Source organism: Bos taurus, chromosome X (genome assembly GCF_002263795.3).
Source record: "Bos taurus isolate L1 Dominette 01449 registration number 42190680 breed Hereford chromosome X, ARS-UCD2.0, whole genome shotgun sequence".
NCBI lineage: Eukaryota > Metazoa > Chordata > Mammalia > Artiodactyla > Bovidae > Bos > Bos taurus.
The window spans coordinates 127,625,122-127,640,400 of NC_037357.1; the positions used below are offsets into that span (position 1 = coordinate 127,625,122).

The following is a 15,279-nucleotide window of genomic DNA, read 5'->3' on the forward strand; positions in this document are numbered from 1 at the left end:
CCTTAGGTGTGTGACAGTGATGCTTCTAGGGACACTGATATCCATAGTTACAAACATACCATTTGACTCTAAAGTTCCACACATTATCTAGAAAAGCCACCTTTGGTACTCGCACAGATCCAGAGCCTCTTCCTATGGCAGGTGGAACTTTCTGGAACAACAGGACAAAGTTGGTTTACGATCTGTTTAAAACTGCCACCACTCACAAAAGGACCCTGGCTATGCCTGATCTGGAGCCCATATTGCTCTTTCTCCAGAAAGCTTTCCTCCTCTCCCTGGAAACCTGGCTTTTTAGCCTCCAGCTGCTGAGCTACCAGGCGGAGAAAAACAACATCAAGCAATGTCAGGCAGAAATTTTCACTATGTCTGCAGTTCTGCTGGTGTTTGTGGGAAGATAATATTATGTCAACCTTACACAGGGATAGTCTTCTTTGTACACTCCCACTCATCAGATTTTAACCTCTAGTGACTTTTTGAACTAGAAGACAGAGGAATAACCTCTTTGCTGTTTAGATTGGGACAAAATGGGATAGTTGTGCAGTTTATCTCTAGTATTATATACATCACTAAGATTTATTTTCGTGTTTTAGTTTTGGGTTGAGCTATAACGCACATACAGGAAAATGCACAAATCATTATGTATGAACAGCTCATCAAGTATTCACAAACTGATCACACCCTTTGACTCTCCTCCAAACAGGAACTGGAGCACTGGAGCATCCCAGAAGTCCACTCTGTGCCCTCTCTCAGTCACTATATCCTCCTCTCCCCAGGAATGGCTCTCCTGGCTTTTATTACTCTATAGATTAGTTTGGTGTATTTTCAAACTTTAAACACAATTTTAAAAATGGGCTTATTTTTGACATATGAAATTAAAAGGTAATAATATTAATACCAAAGTTGTTTAAGTTGCTTGTTTTCATGGTAATTTAAGAGTCCAAAAACTAAAGTGTCTCTTTTAGTTCAGTCCAATTGCTATGGACTGGATTGTACACTCCCAAAATTCAAACGTTGAAGTCCTAACCACCAAAGTGACTGTATTTACAGAAAGGGCGTTTAGAAGATAATTAAGGTAAAATGAGGTCATAAGGGCTTTGTATAGGACTGTGGCCTTATAAGAAGGGGAATATCTCTTTCTCCCCTGTTAGGACACAGTAAGAAGACTACCAAAGGCTATCATCAGATCCAGATCACCTGGCACCTTGAGCTTGGACTTCCCATCTTCCATAAATGTGATAAATTAATTATTGTTGTTTAAGCCACCCAGTCCGTGGTGTTTTGTTATGGCAGGCTGACCTCATACATCAATTTTCCTAAAAATGTATTTCACTTTTTTGAGTAATAAATTTATTGCTGAAGACAAGACTCTTCATTTCAAAATAATGCATTGGGTTTTGTTTTGTTTTTAGTTTAAAGAGAAGTTGGCATACAAAATTAAATTGCTACTGCCCAATAAGAAAAGTACATTTATTAGATAAACATGCGAAGTCAAGTGGGCCTTAGGAAGCATCACTATGAACAAAGCTAGTAGAGGGGATGCAATTCCAGTTGAACTATTTCAAATCCTAAAAGATGATGCTGTGAAAGTGCTGCTGCACTCAATATGTCAGCAAATTTAGAAAATTCAGCAGTGACCGCAGGACTGGAAAAGGTCAGTTTTCATTCCAATCCCAAAGAAAGGCAATGCCAAAGAATGCTCAAACTACCACACAATTGCCCTCATCTCACACGCTAGTAAAGTAATGCTCAAAATTCTCCAAGCCAGGCTTCAGCAATGCGTGAACCGTGAACTTCCAGGTGTTCAAGCCGGTTTGAGAAAAGGCAAAGGAACCAGAGATCAAATTTCCAACATCCGTTGGCTCATCAAAAAAGCAAGAGAGTTCCAGAAAAACATCTATTTCTGCTTTGTTGACTATGCCAAAACCTTTGACTGTGTGGATCACCACAAACTATGGAAAATTCTTAAAGGGATGGGAATGTCAGCCTATCTGACCTGCCTCTTGAGAAATCTGTATGCAGGTCAGGAAGCAACAGTTAGAACTGGACATGGAACAACAGCCTGGTTCCAAATAGGGAAAGGAGTACGTCAAAGCTGTATATTGTCACCCTGCTCATTTAACTTATATGCAGAGTACATCATGAGAAACACTGGGCTGGATGAAGCACAAGTTGGAATCAAGATTGCTGGGAGAAATATCAATAACCTCAGATATGCAGATGACACCACCCTTATGGCGTGTGTCACTGAACTTCCCAAGGAAAGTGTAAATTTAATAGACGAGAGAGATCTTGCCTTTTTCTCTTTGCACCCCAGAACTTAGCATATAAATCTCCTTCAGTTCAGTTCATTTGCTCAGTCGTGTCTGACTCTGCGACCCCATGGACTGCAGCACTCCAGGCCTCCCTTTCCATCACCAACTCCTGGAGTTTACTCAAATTCATGTCCCCTGCATTCACCACCTGCAATGATTTTGGAGCCCCCAAAAATAAAGTCTGTCACTGTTTCCCCATCTATTTCCCATGAAGTGATGGGACTGGATGCCATGATCTTAGTTTTCTGAATGTTGAGCTTTAAGTCAACTTTTTCATGCTCCTCTTTCACTTTCATCAAGAGGCCCTTTAGTTCTTCTTGCCAACAAAGGTCCGTCTAGTCAAGGCTATGGTTTTTCCAGTAGTCATGTATGGATGTGAGAGTTAGACTATAAAGAAAGCTGAGCACCAAAGAATTGATGCTTTTGAACTTTGGTGTTGGAGAAGGCTCTTGAGAGTCCCTTGGACTGCAAGGAGATCCAACCAGTCCATCCTAAAGGAAAATCAGTCCTGAATGTTCATTGGAAGGACTGATGCTGAAGCTGAAACTCCAATACTTTGGCCACCTGATGTGAGGAACTGACTCATTGGTAAAGACCCTGATGCTGGGAAAGATTGAAGGCGGGAGGAGAAGGGGATGACAGAGGATGAGATGGCTGGATGGCATCACCAACTCAATGGACATGAGTTTGAGTAAACTCTGGGAGTTGGTGATGAAAAGGGAAGCTTGGTGTGCTGCAGTCCATAGGGTCACAAAGAGTCGGACACGACTGAGAGACTGAACTGAACTGAAGGAGATCTATATGCTAAGTGCTGGGGTGCAAAGAGAAAAAGGCAAGATCTCTGTCATCTATTAAATTTTACTTTCCTTGGGAAGTTCAATCATTCCAAGTCAATGGCAGATATTAATGACTTTGCTAACATAGGTTTAGGTGCCCTGACTTTGAAGTAATGTAATAAAACCCTGTCCTTGCCACTGCCTTTGAAATCAGGGTGGTAGCTGCAGTGCCTCACACTAAAAGTAGACACCCAACACATGTTGTTGATTAAAGAGGCAGCTGGAGGATTCTGAAGTGTAGTTGGAGCAAGAGAAGTGCCAAGAGGTGGCTCTATTTAATTAACACTCTGTTGGGAAGAATCAGGCTCCCAGTGGAATCACCCATAGTACCCAAAGGGAATGCAGTGATTCTATTTGCAAGCCAGTGTGACAAGAAGTGTTTCCACTGAGTCATATTTTCAAAAGCCATCATTTTCTTCTTCTGTAAACAAATGCCAATTAATGTGTAGGTTTGACTTTCTCAGAGTTGAATAAAAATAACAGCAACTGGGTGGTATGCAATTTGCCACTTGTGCTTTTAATTTACAAACCTATTGCATGACACTTGTGCCGTCAGAGAAACAAGAAATAATTAGAAAGGTAGACTAATAGGGAAAATAAGATGTTTGTGATATCTGGGTCCTCCTCATAGCTCAAAAGGCACTGTTTGTTATACTGCGTCCAAATATAAAACAAATGATCTGTCTCCAACATAAACTAGCCTGAACACCAGCCAAATGAAAGCAGCTGCCACTAGATTAAAAAGTCATTTTCTCAGCCAACTCAGATTAAAAAAGAAACATTTTATGAACATATTTCTTCAACTCTAGCAGATTTTTATTATTATATGTTTCAGCTGCACATAAAAATAAAAACAGCATCTCCTGGCATGACCATTTGTCAGAAATTTAATTTCAGATAAACAGATGGTGCTAAACTAAAAATATTAGTAGGGTATCATCTGTAAAATTCAAATAATTTTAGTATGTGTTGTCTTTAGTCTTTTTTTTAAACATAGAAATTTCTTTTTCTAAATCAATCTCACCAAAATACAGCAAATTTTCATTTTCAAGGATGTTGAACAAGGGTCTCTTGTGTTCCCCATCTCTAGGGGCTCTTGACAAGAAATAAATTTAGAATATACTGCTCTTTTTTCACTTCAGGGCCCAGAAATAAATCTGGATAAAATGTTAAAGGCTACAAACTGAAGTTAGAATTATCTTTACAGGTTGATTTACTTGCTGTTCAAGACTTGGGCACACTTTGAGCACCTGGAGGTCCAAGTTCTACATGCCAATGTCCCAGTGAAAGGAAGCAGATAAAGGAGAAAAGGAGTCACACAGCAAATAGCCAAAAGACAACTTTCCCAACTTCCATTAGTTATTAAAACAAAAAATTAAAGCCGTCCCTCCAATCATTCAGTGAAAGTTCTACCCCAGGACCAACAGCCACAGCAACTCCAACTTTGGGACCAACCAAAGCATCTGCCTACGATTCGGGAGACCCGGGTTTGATCCCTGGATCAGGAAGATCCCTTGGAGAAGGAAATAGCAACCTACTCCGGTACTCTTGCCTGAAAGATCCCATGGACAGAGGATCCTGGTAGGCTACAGTTCATGGGGTCGCAAAGAGTTGGACGCGACTGAGCAACTTCACTTTCACTTTCAAAGCTCTTACTGACTTGAAGTACAGATTGGATTAGAGTGCATTTCATTATGTACAGCATATACCAGGTTGAACTGCATGAAACTGCCAATACCCAACCAGTTTTGACCGTCATCTATTTCAAACAAATATGGAGACTGTTTCTGAGGACCACTTCATTTCTAACTCCACCCCTAGTACAAATCAAGAATGTTACTCAATATGTACCAGATTGTATAGGAGGTGCTTGGCCATTTGGGTCTGCTTCCTTGCCCTTAGAAAACTATTATTTTCCTCATTGGTCTAATCAGATCTAATTCTCTAGCAGAACAGAGCTTTTTCACCAAGGCTGTGGACATCTTTGGAGCATAGGTTTCAAGGGGATTAGTGAAAACTTAGATATTCTATACATAATTGTGTGTGTATTTTGGAGTTGGGATTGGGCAAGAGAAGTGAGTCCATGATATTTACCAGCTTTAAGAGAAAAGAATGGGTCAAAATTGTTAGCTGCTCGAAAATCCTGCCTCGTCCCTGAAAACTCTAGCTTACATTGATCGCACCCTGAAAGCAGTTTTGAAAGACTTAGTGTTCAGTTCAGTTCAGTTCAGTCGCTCAGCTGTGTCCGACTCTTTGTGACCCCATGAATTGCAGCACACCAGGCCTCCCTGTCCATCACCAACTCCCGGAGTTCACTCAGACTCAAGTCCATCGAGTCAGTGATGCCATCCAGCCGTCTCATTCTCTGTCGTCCCCTTCTCCTCCTGCCCCCAATCCCTCCCAGCATCAGAGTCTTTTCCAATGAGTCAACTCTTCGCATGAGGTGACCAAAGTACTGGAGTTTCAGCTTTAGCATCATTCCTTCCAAAGAAATCCCAGGGCTGATCTCTTTCAGAATGGACTGGTTGGATCTCCTTGCAGTCTTAGTGTACTTAAACATAAATTGACTCACATGCTATTAATACTTGCTGGTTTGAGAAATGTTTTCTCTTACAGATCATATAGAAAGTTCCAAGAGGCATAGCTCTTTTATGCTTCTTGTATCTCCCCTTAGTTTCCAGCACACAGGTTTAATCTTAAAGGTTAATTAAAAATTTTTGTTAACAAATAACATGTGTCACTGTTCCTTAAAATTATTAAAAATTTGAGTTTTCTAGTGAAAATTCATCTACCATCACATACTTCTACATTTCTATAGTTTACAATTGGATTTGTTTATTGTTCACATGAATTATTCTATTTGTAAAAAGAACAGTAAAAAATATATAAAAATCATTATTCAAAGAACATAATTAAGAGTACAAATCTGATATCAAAAGTTTATTGTAATAATATGTAAAAAGTTGCGTCTGCCCCTGCTGCCACTAGCATCCATAGTTATGAGTTAACTGGTTCAGATAAACAAACAGCTTTGGCATTATTTTTCTGAGAAATGGAAGAAGGCCAAGCCCTATTTGGAAACATATTGGTAGCCTTAAAGGGATTTAAAATACACATATATAATTTTCTTGGGTTTATACTATCTTAGATGAGTGATTCTATAAGGCAAGGTTTCTCAACCTTGGTGAAAGTGAAAGTTGCTCAATCCTGTCTGACTCTTTGCAACCCCATGGACTATATAGTCCATGGAATTCTCCAGGCCAAAATACTGGAGTGGGTAGCCTTTCCCTTCTCCAGGGGATCTTCCCAACCCAGGGTTGACCCAGGTCTCCCACACTGCAGGCGGATTTTTCACCAGCTGAGCCACAAGGGAAGTCCAAGAATACTGGATGGGTAACCTAGTCCTTCGCCAGGGGATCTTCTCTACCCACGGATGGAACCAGGATCTCCTGAATTGCAGGCAGATTCTTTACCAACTGAGCTATAAGGGAAACCCTCTCAACCTTGGTACTACTTGCATTTTGGACTAGATAATTCTTTGTTGTGGGGCTGTCCTGTGCAGTGTCGGATATTTAACAACATCCCTGGCTTTTACCACTCAGTGCCAAGGTAAGCCCTCCCTCAGCTAGGACAACCGAATATATCTCCACTCATTGCTAAATGTTGGGAGGGAGCAAAATCACCCCCAGTTAAGACTCAAGAAGACTTACTTAACCTTTTGCTGCTGCTGCTGCTGCTAAGTCGCTTGAGTTGTGTCCAACTCTGTGCGACCCCATAGACGGCAGCCCACCAGGCTCCCCCGTCCCTGGGATTCTCCAGGCAAGAACACTGGAGTGGGCTGCCATTTCCATCCCATGTGTTTCTCCTTACTTCATGAAGAGGAGAACCTCACTAGAAATAACACTCCTCAAAGGTTTTCTGTTAGGGTTGCTGGATTTAGCAATTAAAAATAGAAGATGCCAGCAGGGAGGAGGGAGGGGGTTTCAAGCTGAGGGGACGCATGTATACTTGTGGCTGATTCATGTTGATGTATGGCAGGAACCATCACAATACTGTAAAGTAATTATCCTCAAATTAAAATAAATTAATTTAAAAAAAGATGCCCAGTTAAATTTGAATTTCAGATAACAATGAGTAATTTTTTGTACAAATATGTCCCAAATGTTGCATAGTATTTAATTTGGCAAACTTATTCCCAGTGAAATACTAAAATCATAAATAAATTGCCAATTCATGACAGGGGAAAAACAGGATTAAATAGTTACTGTGACTCTTTTCTACTCCAATGCTGTATTGAAGTGATGAGAACTGGGCTGTGTTGCAAATAAGTCACTTTGTTGTTGTTTTTGTTATTGTTGTTAAAAAATAATAAATAATAATAATATACTTCACAGCAGGTCATAGTGAAAACAGCACTTACTTTGGATCCAAGCAGCTCTGAGTTGAAACTTGACAGTCATTTTTGAAGGTGTGAACTTTGACAAGTTAACTTCTGAATCTCTACTTCCTCTTTTATGGAAAAAAAAAAACAAAACTCGCAGGCGTGGGAGAGGGAATTATAAATTCTGTTACTGAGTAGTTGTGTGAGTCTATGATGAAATGAGGTAGCTTTTTAAAGATGAAGTGAATAATATTAATACATAACATTGCTGGCACTTGGCACTCTCTGGATGTGTGGGGATGATGACCTAGGACTCCAGGAGGCTGTGGACAGGATGTTCTTCTGGTGCTGCTCCTATCCCAGATGTAATATCATAGGCCCCAAGCAAAGGCCCCAGGCAGCACCTGCCAGGGGGCAAAAGAGGAAGTTGAGTTACCCATTCACTCATAGCCGCACCTGACTAATAATAGCTGAACTACCCACTCAGGGGGGCCCCTGAATGGGGCTGGTAGCAATACTGAGCAGAGAAGTGTGAAAAACCGAGAAAAAAAAAAGGGAACCACAGCCTGACATTCGTAAAGCTATGGTGTTCAACTCCTAAAATGCTCTTCTCAAGAGAGCTTTTCACTCAGATTTTTTCACCTTGCAACTGGTCTGACAGTGTAAAGATATATTGAGTTTTTTAAAAGATGCTTCCCTGTATTTCTATTTCTTCATTACCAAAAAGGAAGGGGTGGGGCAAGTGAACTCTAATATTCATTCCAAGTTTGAAAAACCATGTGAAAAAAACTATTCCTCCTTTCAAAGGGCTTCCCTCATGGCTCAGCTGGTAAAGAATCCACCTGCAATGCAGGACACCTGGGTTTGATCCCTGGGTTGGGAAGATCCCCTGGAGAAGGGAACAGCTACCCACTCCAGTATTCCGGCCTGGAGAATTCCATGGAGTCGGACAGGACTGAGTGACTTTCACTTTCACTTCACTTTTCCTTTCAGAGGCCCAACTGAAGCTGGCTCCTCCTGAAGGGTTCTGCTCTGGGAATCCTGCCAGCACTAACCTCTCCCTTAGCTTTTATTGTTCCTACCATCCATTAAAGCAAATAATCTATCACAAGCTACTTCATACTTTAAAAGATTATATTACCTGCATAATGTATACAGAATAATAAAATAAATATCTATGTATCCACTGCTCAATCTAAGAAATAATGTTACCGATGTTTTCAAGGCCCCTATCTGTATCCCTTTCACTCCAGAAGTGAAAGGGATACAGACTTTTGTTAACTATGTATTCCTTTTTTACTACTTCCTTGCTTTTCTTAATAATTTTATAACATATATATCTATCCCTAAAGAGTATTCATTTAAAGTTGTTGCTTCTGAATGTTATATCTGTGTTTTCATACTTTATATATTCTATATTCTGTGACTTCTTTTACTCATTAGTGTATTTGTGAGACAGCCATGTTGATGGGTGAAATTCTAGTTCAGTCATGATCACTGGCTCCACCACATTCTATTATTGAATATATTAGCATTTACTTATTCATCATTCTGGTCAGTGGACTATTAGGCTGTTTTCAGTTTGCTGCTATTTTGAGTAATGCTGTGGTGGCCTTTTTATTCTTTATGTCTCCTGGTGCAAAGAGACCAGGGTTTCTTAGGGTAGGTGCATCTTCTCTTTTCTCAGTTCAGTTCAATTGTTCAGTCATGTCTGACTCTTTGCAACCCCATGGACTGCAGCATGCCAGGCCTCCCTGTCCATCATCAACTCCCGGAGTTTACTCAAACTCATGTCCATTGAGCCATCCAACCATCTCATCCTCTGTCATGCCCCTCTCCCACCTTCAATCTTTCCCAGTATCAGGGTCTTTTCCAATGAGTCAATTCTTCACATCAGGTGACCAAAGTATTGGAGTTTCAGCTTCAGCATCAGTCCTTCCAATGAATATTCAGGACTAATTTCTTTTAGGATGGACTGGTTGGATCTCCTTGCAGTTCAAGGGACTCTCAAGAGTCTTTTCCAACACCACAGTTCAAAAGCATCAATTCTTTGGTGCTCAGCTTTCTTTATAGTCTAACTCTCACATCCATACATGACCACTGGAAAAACCATAGCTCTGACTAGATGGACCTTTGTTGGCAAAGTATTGTCTCTGTTTTTTAATAAGCTGTCTAGGTTGGCCATAACTTTTCTCCCAAGGAGCAAGCGTCTTTTAATTTCCTAGCTGCAGTCACCATCTGCAGTGATTTTGGAGCCCACCACCAAATAAAGGCTGTCACATTGTTTCCCCATCTATTTGCCATGAAGTGATGGGACTGGATGCCATGATCTTAGTTTTCTGAATGTTGAGCTTTAAGCCAACTTTTTCACTCTCCTCTTTCACTTTCATCAAGAGCCTTATTAGTTGTTCTTCACTTTCTGCCATAAGGGTGGTGTCATCTGCATATCTGAGGTTATTGATATTTCTCCTGAAAATCTTGATTCAGCTTGTGCTTCTGCCAGCCCAGCGTTTCTCATGATGTACTCTGCATAGAAGTTAAATAAGCAGGGTGACAATATACAGTCTTGACATACTCCTCTCCCTATTTGGAACCAGTCTGTTGTTCCATGTCCAGTTCTAACTGTTGCTTCTTGACCTGCGTACAGATTGCTCAGGAGGCAGGTCAAGTGGTCTGTTATTCCCATCTAAGAATTTTCCACAGTTTGTTGTGATTCCTTTGGTATGGTCAATGTTTTCCAAAGGGGTTTACCAATTTACATCCTAACCAGCAGCCTATCAGTCCTCCTTGCTGCATGTCTTCCACCCAGGATACTGTGAGAGCAAATAAAATCAATTTCTCTGCTTGCAGTGGGCAAAGAGACCATTCTCCTACCCACCCCTTTTCTTAAGAGTACTTCCTAAATCATAGGGACAGAACGAATCTGAGCCCTCATTCTAAACTTTGGAATAGAGATAAATCTCTCTACAGGTTAAGCCCAGTCTCCAGTCTTTACAACAGAGTTATCTCCAAGGCCAGGAGCAAAGAGAATTGTAAATACACGTGTACCTCTGGAATTAGCTAAGGGGTTGGTAGGAGACTTTCAGAAGGCACAGTCCTTTGTCTTTCCAGGAGATCAGAGAAGTCATTGCTCTTTCTTCTGCTCTGCTCTATAAATTACATGAGGCTTTGTCCTAACTTGTAGTCTCTTGCATGGACCACCTGCATCATGTGTTTTCTCTCTTCTAAAATTGATATGGAGGAGGTCTTGCTGGCAGGATTGTTTTGTTTCTCCAACATATTACTCTTTCATCCATTATTAAAATATTTTTTAAATTTTGGGAATAAATTTAGATTTGCAGAAAAATTATAAAGATAGCATAGAGAGTTCCCATGCACCCCTGATTTCCACCCACTGGAATTTTATTTAGTTGAATATTTAGTATCTTGCATTATTTGCATATCATGTATATTATACATAGTGTATATATATATATATATATTTGCTCATATGCATTTTTATTTACATAAGGGTCTGGACAAGGTGCTGCTCTAGGTTTCAGTACTTACTATAAGACCTTAACAATAGGAAGAAAGGCCCTAGCTGAATTTGAAGGCAGAGGTGGGAGAGGGCCAAATTGTTCCCTTAAGAAAATGAAAGGAATTTATATTTGTCTTCTGAGAGGAATGAAGCAGAAAACGGGAAGGAGAAGAAAATTTAACAAGGACACAAGCTGATATGGAGCTGCAGAGGAGGCCAAGCAATTGCTTTAAGAACCAGGATATTGAATGTTAATTTTAAGTTTTGTCCTCTCTAAAGCTGGGATGCGCCAAAAACACAGTTCATTCACATGCCCAATGGCCCAAGCAAGGCCAGAACCAAATATTCTATCCTAGGATGAAATTCCATACATAAAATTTGATTTTACAATATTAAAATTGTATTATTAAAAGTTAATTTTTTAAAGTACAATGGTTTACTGTAGCTATAGAAACATTTGGGCTCAGACAGCTGCTGGCCTGCTCTTTCAACCACTGCACCATCGTTAGTAATTTTGTACCAAAGGGATATTCACTTTCAAGTGAGGTCAGAACAGGTACACCATGTTTTTGGCCAGCACCACCTGCGTGGAATTCTGCCCCTAGTGACGCCGTCACCGATTTATTAAGTTTCTTTCCTAACAGTAACTGACCAAGGTCAAAATTTACCTCTTGAAGTCCAAGGTTAGGTCGATGGTGACAGTGCAATTTCACTGAAGCAGGCTCAACCAACTGAGCTTTGTGCAGGATTTAAAGAAGATAATTTCTGAATATTTTCAGGAGCTGCCTTAAGATTGTTTTTCTTGCTCTGTTTTTTTATTTCTAATATGTGTTCAGCACTTACAATGCTTCACATGATCACAGGAGATAAATTTGTCTTCAAACCTTGGATGTGGAAATGTGGCATTGGAGCAAGTAATTGGCTTTCAAGATGACAAAACTATCTCTGAATTTCCACCTGGATCTCAGCTTTCATTGCATTCACACCAATTTCAGCATCTTCACTGGAGAAAAATGGTAGAGGTATCTCTCCAGCAGGTCATGGAGAAAATACTTGCAGCTTCAAGGCACATCAGGCTGGTTAACTGCTTCAGTAGCTTTCAGCAAATAACTACCTTCTCTGCAAATAACTGCTGGCTGCTAATAAGCCCTGCTATGTTGGTATCGTTATCTTCAAAACACAGAATTAAGGTTCCATTGCCCAAGTAACATTTTTTTTTTAATGCGTTAATGCTGCTTTTATATCTTGTTTGGCCTGCAGTTTGGAAAGCACCTTGCACACTGTTTAGGGAAGGAGTTCTCATTTATTAAAGGCAACAATGAGTTAAATTAATACTTCCTCAGCTTTAGTGATGCCCAGGGATTCGGATTTGGTAGATTGGAGTAGGAACCACATTTCTTTTTTTAAAGATTTATTTATTTATTTTTGGCTGTGCTGGGTCTCTGTTGCTGCATGCGGGCTTTCTCTAGTTGCAGCGAGCGAGTGGGGGGTGACTTTTGCTTGTAGTGCGTGGGTTTCTCACTGCAGTGGCTTCTCGTTGTGGAGCGCAGGCTCTAGGGCACTCAGGTTGCAGTAGTTGTGGCACACAGGCTTAGTTGCTTGGCGACATTTGGAGTCTTCATGGACCAGGGATCTAATCCGTGTCCCCTGCATTGGCAGGCAGATTCTTAACCACTGTACCACCAGTGAAGCCCCAAAATTCACATTTCTAATGAGTTCCCAGGAGCTCCAGCTGCTGCAGCTCCAAGTTAAATCATGACTTTGTCCCCACCATCTTCTGTTGTAGGTCTGGTTTGCTGCAGGGGTGTCCATCTGCTTTTCTTATTTTGCCAACTTCTAAACTTCTTTCCAAGGAAACCACTTAGTCTTCTATTTTTTTTAACAGCTTCATTTAGATATAATACACATACCATATAATTCATCCATTTGAAGTGTACAATCCAATGGTTTTTACTATATCTACAAAGTTATGCAACCATCATCATAATTTTAGAATATCTGCATCATCTCAAAAAGAAACTCTCTTTAACTCTCACTACCACCTCTCTCCAGGCCCCAGCAACCTCTAATCTTCCTAATGTCTCTACGAATGTGCCTGTTCTAGCCATGTCATAGAAATAGAACCACAGTCACCTTTTGTCCTTTAGTATTTTCATGAAGGGACAGGAACACAGCAATATTTGTCATGACTAAACATGATTAGAAAAACAACCCTGTTGGGCACCATTCTTTAAAAGACAAGGCCCTTGAGGATGATATCTCTTCCCGAACAGGGTCAGTTAGTGGCATTAGCAGTGAAGGTTATTTGGATTTTGAAGGTTTACTGTTGTGGTGGCATCTACTTACCTTATGTGGCCATCACTCCATCTTGTAAGAACGATTCATTCTTTCTTTTGGAGAACTCATCTTCACTGGTCCAACAGTGTGACTGTAATGGTGCTACTAGTACCCTCCTCCCAACTCCCATCACTTCACCTCTTTAACCCATGTTATGGACTGAATATTTGTGTCTGCCCAAAATCATATGTTGGAACCCTAACCTTGAATGCATGGGCTTTAGGAGGCAGAGCCTTTCTTTCAGAAGTGATTAAGTCATGAGGTGGAGCCCTCATAAATGGGATTAGTGCTCTCATAATAGAGAGAGTTTGCTTCTTCTCTCTGCTTTGTGCTAAGTAAGAAGGTTCAGTTCAGTTCAGTTCAGTTCAGTCGCTCAGTCGTGTCCGACTCTTTGCGACCCCAAGAATCGCAGCACGCCAGGCCTCCCTGTCCATCACCAACTCCCGGAGTTCACCCAGACTCATGTCCATCGAGTCGGTGATGCCATCCAGCCATCTCATTCTCTGTCGTCCTCTTCTCCTCCTGCCCCAATCCCTCCCAGCATCAGAGTCTTTTCCAATGAGTCAACTCTTCGCATGAGGTGGCCAAAGTACTGGAGTTTCAGCTTTAGCATCATTCCTTCCAAAGAAATCCCAGGGCTGATTTCCTTCAGAATGGACTGGTTGGATCTCCTTGCAGTCCAAGCGACTCTCAAGAGTCTTCTCCAACACCACAGTTCAAAAGCATCAATTCTTTGGCATTCAGCAACTGTAAAGCAGAAAGAAGGCTCTCATCAGAACTCAACCATGATGGTACCTTAATCAGAACTCCCACCCTTTAGAATTCTGAGAAATAAATGTTGCTTAAGCCACCCAATATATAATATTCTGTTATAGCTGCTTGAGCTAAGACAATTCAACTCATAGGAGAGGATACACGATCCAAGTTTGCTCTGTCAGAGGCCTTCCCCGGACATTTTCAAAACTGTCCTAAGGGAATAAAACTGCTGGGAGAATGTGAGCCCTTGATCTGCCATCAGTCAAGAGTTTCAACATCCTGGTTGATATGGGCAGGGAGTCAGAACCTTGAGGAGAGGGGGTTCCAATCTTGTCCCTGAGGTTCCCACGTTCTTGCTTCCCTAAGAGTTGGGTTTGTTCATTCAGTCTCTATTCTAGAAGTATGGAATGGACCTCAGGCAGCTCTGAAGGCTCAGACCTAGAAACTTGTGGTAAACTAACCTTTAATGTTACCAGTCTCATGGCAAATGAGGGGTGTGCCTACTTCTTATACTTTCTATCTGCTTATATCTCTGTGTCTTACTTCTCATATACAGTAGGCAGGCAAGCAGATAGCAGGTTCTCCCCAGTATGACCGAAAGGGGCTAAGAGAGTAAAAAGACCTCAAGGGTAGAGAAGAGCAAAGTTCTCAGTCTGTGCTCACTGTCCTTAAAGGGATCCTGGAGGAATAAGGATGCAAGCCACATCGTCTCCTGCTTTGTGAGGTTGCTGGGTGCAGCTGTCTTTGTATCTTTTGATAACAGAGAAAACACATTCCTTTAACTGTGTTATGGGCCTCTTTCCACCAATCACATCACTGCCCCACTGAGACACAGTGCACAATAAATTATCCCAAGATCCTGCCAATAAATCCCTTTTAACCTAAAGTCCTTGGTTTGCCTTACCATATGTTTTGAAAAGTTCCAACTATACACAACTACTGATGCTAAGAAATTTAGCTGTCATCCTGCTTATCTAAAGATAAGGCATTCACTATACTTTTGCATAAAGGTGATTGTCAGGCTGAATACCATGTACTGGCTACCAACCCTAGAGGAGGACTCCGAACACTTCTACCTACTGTGTGTTGGGTTGGAGTTGCCAAGGAAAACACAACACAGTCAAGCACCAGATGGAA

General features: G+C 41.0%; 1 long non-coding RNA gene across 1 annotated transcript in view; it reads right to left on the reverse strand.

Moving 5' to 3' along the window:
• Window positions 1-14,714, reverse strand: part of LOC104970610 (uncharacterized) — an 83,447-nt gene extending 68,733 nt beyond the window's left edge. Inside the window, exon 1 of the long non-coding RNA XR_003033500.2 lies at window positions 13,396-14,714. This is a non-coding gene — a long non-coding RNA (uncharacterized lncRNA). The remainder of the gene's footprint in view (window positions 1-13,395) is intronic.
• Window positions 14,715-15,279: the final 565 nt, after the last annotated feature.